Consider the following 7706-nt stretch of genomic DNA (forward strand, 5'->3'; position numbering starts at 1 on the left):
AACTTTGATGTTGTGTAATAATACTATGACATTGTGTAACAATGATTGAGAACTCTTATTTTATCATTGTTATGGCTACGTATTTTCAACAACGATGATGCCAAACTTACAACCTTTGGTATCATTGGAGTACTTGGAAGTGACGAAGATTTCGAGTAATGTTGAAGAACCAAGAAAATCAGGCATGTGGACGAGAAGCTACAAAAGCTTATATTTATTTTTGTATTCCATATGTATTGATAGTTTTGTCAATAAAATTGACAAAGGGGGAGATTTTTAGAGCACTGCTCGGTCGAACTCGCATGCATTGATATCTCAAGCATGTTTGTCAATGTTCGTGATCAAAACTATAAATCCTGATTTCTAGTCTACTTATAGCTAAGTCTCGGACTAGGATAGAAAGTGTAGTTGAGCGCTAGACTCCATGGCGATCATCATACAAAGACGAAGAACTACTCAAGGAACTGGTGGAACTTCATCGACTAAAAGGTATGTGGAGACTTGAAATATAGACTATGATTATACACATTTGCTATTTCGAGCCGAGTTTATTGATGGGATCCGGAGATGCCTATATAATAAGCGCAATCGCATGGTGTCTAACTAGTAGACAGAGGCAAGTATGGGTCGAACCCATAGGGAGCGGTGGAAATACTGATAATCAATATATTTAATCAGGAACAGAAAGAATATTTTTTGGATTTTTAGAATTTGAAATGAAATAATAAAATTAAAGTATCAAAATAAATTAAATTCACAGAGAGAGTGCAGGTAACCAGGGTTTTATAGTATCCACCACTATTTCTATTCAATTACTGAAATGAAACATAATTCATGAATTATTTATTGTTCGTTCTATTGACATCGCCTATTATATGTATTAGAGTCGCAAATATCACTGGGACGCCCTAAGCATGGCACATCAAAAGACTAAACCCAAGCAGGCACCATCAAATTGCGTTAGCGAGAAAATCATAGGAAACTAAATTTAGGTTCACCAATAATACCTGCCTATTCTAAGCATAACCCATCAAAAGATTTAACCCAAACATGGGATATCAAATAAGTAGACAAATATATTTACAATCCTATAAATGAAGCACATAAGTTACTGTATTGTACAGAACATGCAAAGCAACAATTAATTTTCAATCAATCAATAAACAATAATCAAGGATTAATTTATTCAAATCATCATGGTCTTTTGCTAAATACTATTCAATTGAAAGTAGCCTAATACCTAAAGTGGCTTTAATCATAAACCCTAGTTACAAAGAAATCTAGCAAGACATGATTATGGGTTTCTTAAAACCCATCAAAAATAATAGCACAAGAGAAAAGATTAAACCGATATTGTCTTCGTCGTCTCTTGTTAATAGGCTCTACAAAAAAAAAAAACCTCTGCAGCCGCCGACCTCCTTGTCTCTGTCTGTCACTAACAGAGAAGACCAAACTCTACTCCCAAAACTGGCCTCTTCCTTTTGATACTGTTTCTCTCCAAATATATATGTGTTGTTGAGGGTCCAAACAAGGAGCGAGCAAACAGCCCAGGCCCAATCCAACAACAACCACTCTTTTTATCCGTCCGAACATATCTTCTTAATGCCTTGAACGAACCAATTCAGGCCAGTTATGACCCTTCTCCATCTCGTCATCAACGGTTGCAGGGCTCAGCCAATTATTCACTCGAGCACAAATCCATCCAGAAAACACGTAACAGTTTGAATCAAAGCTTGCTTCCATCTCCGTTTCCGACTGAAATACTCGAGTACTGATACCATCTTCTTCTCGGCTAAAGACCACCATCAATCAACTCCAAAAATCAGGTCATAACACCGTTCTTTCTTCCCTGACTTCCAGTTCAACTCCAACTGCAACTTCATGCAATTACCAAATCTCAGCTCCTTCCAAACTTACCACAACCACCTCAGCCAACATATATCTCCACTGACTTCAGCACCATTTCAACTAGTCGATCATGTCTTTGCTGCATCGACACTTCCGATTAAACTGCAGCAAACCAGCAGCACCCATCGATCACAACAGCTGAACTAAGCTTGGCCGCAGCTGCATACTTTCTTCATTTTCTTCTACGATCTGTGTACAGTCACCACTGACGGCACTCTCTCTTCGTGCATGAGCTTCATCACCCACGGTTTTGATCCAAGCTTTTGCTGCCATCTCCGTTCGAGTATCGGCATCACTTACATTCGAGTACCGGCATCACTTACATTCGATCAACCAGCATACAAAACCATTCTTCAATCTCTGCACCCAGTAGCTGCAATGATGACCAGCTCATTCCCGGTTATAGCTCCTCCGTGTATTTCAGTTCACATTCAACTAAGATTTCAAGCCATCACCAGCTTCGATCTCAAAACCAAAACAACCCACAGCGAACCTTTGTTGCGTTACTGTTTCTAATTCTCTCCAATGCCTCCGAACACATCCCCGAGTCCTTGTTCGTATGAAATACATCCAGTCCAAACTTTGTTTACTGCCGGTTGATCCTTAATCGAGATACCAAGAGCTTCGCATTAAACCATCCGGCCAACTTCTAGTCTTCTCAAACCTCCACTGTATGTAATCGTTCCATTCTCTTCAATATTACCAACCCAGACTACTACTGCCTTCGTTCAATGATCACACAGCACCAAACCACAAAATCCGACGAGAAAATACTTCAATGCCTTCAGTTATGTCAGCCAACAGGACTCAAGTTGCAACTCTTCCAAAATCTTCTAAACTCTAACCACAACACCAGCATCCATCCTCCATCTCATTTAGCCGACAGCTGCTTGCGATAAAAACACCATCACCATCATCTGCATGGATACTTGAGTGCACCAAGAAATCCATTATAATCAGTTCCCTAGCCATGTAATTGAATGATGCCATGGTTAACTTGACAGCCCACACTTCCATCCATTCAGTTCTGTCTAATTCTGATGTCACAAATGCCAATTAATTCTCATTTAGCTAGTTATTTTTCCTGGTGATAGGATCAGCTTGTACTTTCTACAAAAGCACTAAAATATTGTTATTAGCCAAAATATCGAGTCCCAACTAATATAAATATGGGTATAAAATGTAGTATTTACGTGCTTATCATTTATCTCGCTTATCTATTTCTCGAAATATGTGTTGGTAAGCTTTCGCTTTGGCCAAGTTCATCTTTACTAGTGACGAAAGTCATATGAAGTTTCAGTCACTTGAAAATTGCTTTGACGAAAAATGGTTTGTGAATAACAACTATATAACGTCCTCTAAGAATGTTTCAATGATTGAAATGAGAGTTTAGAATATATAACTATTGGTGGATATAAACATTGTGTGATAACTCATACGTGTGTAAGTCCTTATTCCTTGAACCAAAGTATGCGTACTTTGCTGATCAGGAAAACCAGAACTAAAGTCCGCGTACCAGTACGCGCACCATCGGAAGTCCACGTCCCGTGAAAATCTGCTGGAGTTTGTGAACTGAAAAACAAACTTATTCCGGGTACTTAAGTCCCCGTACCAGTCCGCGTACTTAGGTTGGTTATTTTCTAAAAACGATTATTCATGAACTTAAACTTATATAAACTAAGGAATGCATAATTGCAAACCGTGGCTATAAAGTTCATGAATCCATTCGAGTGAATCAAATAGTATTTGTTTCGATTGTGTCTTGTATACTTCTTTAATATCTAAGCAATTGAACAACTCTCTAACTAGTTCATTTGAGTCATTTGAACTAGTTATCGTAAAGAAAAATATGGTTGATATGAAAGTGCTCATATGGCTAACCATTTGGTTAACTATTGTTGAACCAACTAAATGTACATGTTTGGGTACGGTTACACAAACCTAAAACGTGCATTTCATTTGTGTGTAACAAGCTAAGTTTCGATCTAACGGTTGAAAGTCTAATCAGGTTTTCATCTGACGGTGAATATTGAATGCTTTATTACCAAGGTAACTTAGATTGCAAACCATTATTTGAAAGGCCATATAAAGGAGAACTCTAGCAACTGGGAAACCGAATCCCCACACCTCATGTGTGATACTAGTTGTATAAGCTAAAGTCGATTCTCCTTTAACCTTAGGTTTCTACCGAGACCCTGTAGGTTAACGACTTGAAGACTTCATTGGGATTTGTGAAGCCAAATACAACTATTTTCTTTGCAGTTGCGCGATCTGATCTTGATGTTTCTATCGTACTAAGTACAATCGTAATATTGGCTTGAGATTGATTTTTCCGATAGGCAAGATTAAAAGAAGTCACAAACATCTTCGTCTCATCGTTTGTGATTCCGCAATATCTTCTTTCGCTAGTCGATTAAGATTATTGTGAGGTGATTGATAATTCTAGGATGTTCTTCGGGAATATAAATATGGGTTATCAATTGGTTCATGTTCACCTTGATTTATCAAAAGACGTAACAAAAACTCGTAGGTATTTCTGTGCGAGACAGATTTATCTATTATCGTAGACTTTTCTGTGTGATACAGATTTGTTTATTAAAGTCTTCGACTTTGGGTCGTAGCAACTATTAGTTGTGGGTGAGATCAGCTAATGGAATAAAGTGCGTAGTATCCTGCTGGGATCAGAGACGTAAGGAGCGCAACTGTACCTTGGATCAGTGTGAGATTGATTGGGTTCAACTACAGTCCAAACCGAAGTTAGTTTGTAGTAGGCTAGTGTATGTAGCGGCTTAATACAGTGTGTGTTCAATCTGGACTAGGTCCCAGGGTTTTTCTGCATTTGCGGTTTCCTCGTTAACAAAACTTATGGTGTCTGTGTTATTTCTTTTCCGCATTATATTTTGTTATATAATTGAAGTATCACAGGTTGTGCATTGAATCGATCAATTGGGAAATCCAACCTTTGGTTGTTGATTGAAATTGATTGATCCTTGAACATTGGTCTTTGGTACCGTTCAAGTGTTTTCTCTTGTATTCAATAAGACTCGCAGATTTCTATTTGCTTGAGTAAGTATTGAGTCGAGAAAGAGAGATATAACTCTTTGATATACTTTTATTAAGATTGAGTCTGACTGTCTAGTTGATTCTCTTAAAAGTATATTGGAGTTAGTCCATACAAATTGCTAAGCGAAATATTGGGTGTGGTTGTTGTACCCCCGCTTTTTCAGTGTTGATATTAGTCAAACCAGTATCTCAGTCCATTAGGATAGGTTCATCCTGGCAACGTCCTTCAGACAGATATGGGAAACACCGTTCACCTTAGTCAACATGAAAACCATCTATGTTTTTCTCTATATCCATCTTCTTAATCTATCCATCTGATTTGTTGACTCCGAATATTGATGTCCACAGTGCGACTATCTGAGTAGAGCTCTGTCACTTATATATGAATTTTAGTATGTGAGTGCAAACTCGTGTACAACAATTGGAATTTCGCATCAGGGTACTTCCTCCTACAGTCAATGAGAGTATGCCAACCAAGGGAATTCTCTAGTGCTATTCCAAGGTTCTGCGTAGATATCTAGGGTCTGGAGTAAAGGTTTTGTGGATACACCTCTTGTAAACCTTCCCGAGACTATAACTAGGCCAGTAGGGCCACCTAGGGGTTTAAAGGCTTGTTGCACATGCTAAGTGCAATCCCGATGCCTGCGACATTGAGTTAGGATTTTATTTTCTATATTAGATTTTCTCGAGGACTAGCAAATAATAACTTTGAGGGTATTTGATAGACGCGTTTATATGTCTATTTTGTTCTCAATTATGTGTATTGTTAATGCTCGATTTTGTATTTATTTGATTATTTTATGTTTTTGTATGTGTTTTGCAAAAATGGGCTTTTGCGGCAAAATTGGCTCGAAAAGTGGTATTTGGACCCTTGGGAGAAAATTATTAAAAGCACCCAGAAGATGTGTTAAAGGCACCCTAGGAATATGTTGGAGGCAATCCAGAAAAGTAATATTTACATCCCCGAAAAATCACTAAAGGCACCCAAGAGGAACTGCTAAAGGAACCCCTTCGGTTGGATAAGGGAGAGGTCATCTTCTCCGATTCAAATATTGATTTTGTCGGGAAAATTTGTGCAGCAAAGTTCAAAATTAGGGTTGGATTTTTGGGTTATCTCGAGAGTGATTCAATCGCTGGAATCTGTTGCAATCAGCCTGTTTGGACTTAACAGGCTTGGTGTGTCTCTTTGATTCGACGGAAATTGGTTAGATGATCCGCTTTGAGATAAAACAGGGTCTCGGGTTTTTGGTTTGAATCAGGTGAAGGTTTAGATCGATTTTAATGGAGATTCTTTCGGATATTTTCATGGGAATGATTTGGTACAACCTTAGTGCATCAGAACAAAGTTTTTAGAAGTTTTGGACTCGAAAAAATAAGGACGTATTCATCGGTTTGGAGTAAACATGGAAGGATTAATATTATTGGTTGTATTCTTGGAAAGATACGTGAAGAAGAGGAAAGAATCTCTTCCGCTAAAATAAACTTAACCTATTGCAGCACCCAATGGTTATGGTATAAACCCCTACTAATGCCGCGATAATCTATGTAGCAAGAAGTTTATTATTGCACCCAATCTTTATGGCTGCAGCAAGAGATTATACTTTTTTGCCACACTCTTTTCATATTGTTGCTACAGTTGTGTGGCAAAAGTTTCATTTTGCAGCAGTAAATTATAGCTATTAGCTGCAGCTGAAAAGTACTCTGACTAGAAATTTGCTTTTGCAACATCTATATTGAAGGTGTGGCAATATATGGTGTAGCAATAGGTAAATTTTCTTGAAGTGTTATGTGAGATTTGATTCAATCACAAAGAGAGTTAGGACATCCTGGGTTAACTAAGAAGCCATGTAAGAAAGTAAAGAAAAGAATAAAATCCCGTAACTTGGGTGGAAAGGCAGAAAAATATTGGGAAGAAATTATCGAGATTATTTGCCCTGACAAGTATAAATATATGTGGTTGTTGTCACACCATGCATGGTCGAGATTTGGGGGGTCGATACGGAGGATTAGGAGCAGTCACAGAGCATAAACGAAGAAGTTGCAGGATTCTGCTGTTGTAGCTCTGAAGAAGAAGTCGAAGAAAAAAAACCCTCCTAAGTCAGTCGCGGAGTGTGTAGCAAAAACAGTAGCATTCAATATTGGTCGCAGAAGACTTTCAGCGACTAAAGTTCATCTTTCTCAACATTCCTTTATAACAGTGACTTCTGTAACGACCATTAAGTGTTATAGATTCAATGTATTATTATTTATCTTCAATAAAAACACCTTTTGAGACATGATTTATTATTTTGAGCGTGTATTCACCATGAAGAGCTAAACCCCAACACTGGGACGATGGAGGAAGCTTTATTTCACAATGGTTTGGTAGCTGTATTTGATTCCTTATAACTTTTTGCACTTATTTTAGCATCTTATCAAACCAAAGGTCAAATATCTAATTGATTTATGATTTTCACTAATTAGTTGTGATTTCGTTTGATGGTGTATGCTTAGACCTAAGATATTTTTGATAAAAGAGTCCATAAAATTTAGAACCATGCTTGTAATTTACATCTAATATTTTAGAAATCTAACTTGACAAAGAAATAAAGTCCATAAAAGAACTATAATTGTTAAGAATCAATATTTGGATCACTCGATTTTGATTAATGGTGGAATTCGGAGTCTCAGTACCTCTCGATATTTGTGACAATCCTTAGTATATATTTCTTTTATTTTTATTTTTAAGTCTTAAA

Source organism: Papaver somniferum, chromosome 10 (assembly GCF_003573695.1).
Source record: "Papaver somniferum cultivar HN1 chromosome 10, ASM357369v1, whole genome shotgun sequence".
Taxonomy (NCBI): domain Eukaryota; kingdom Viridiplantae; phylum Streptophyta; class Magnoliopsida; order Ranunculales; family Papaveraceae; genus Papaver; species Papaver somniferum.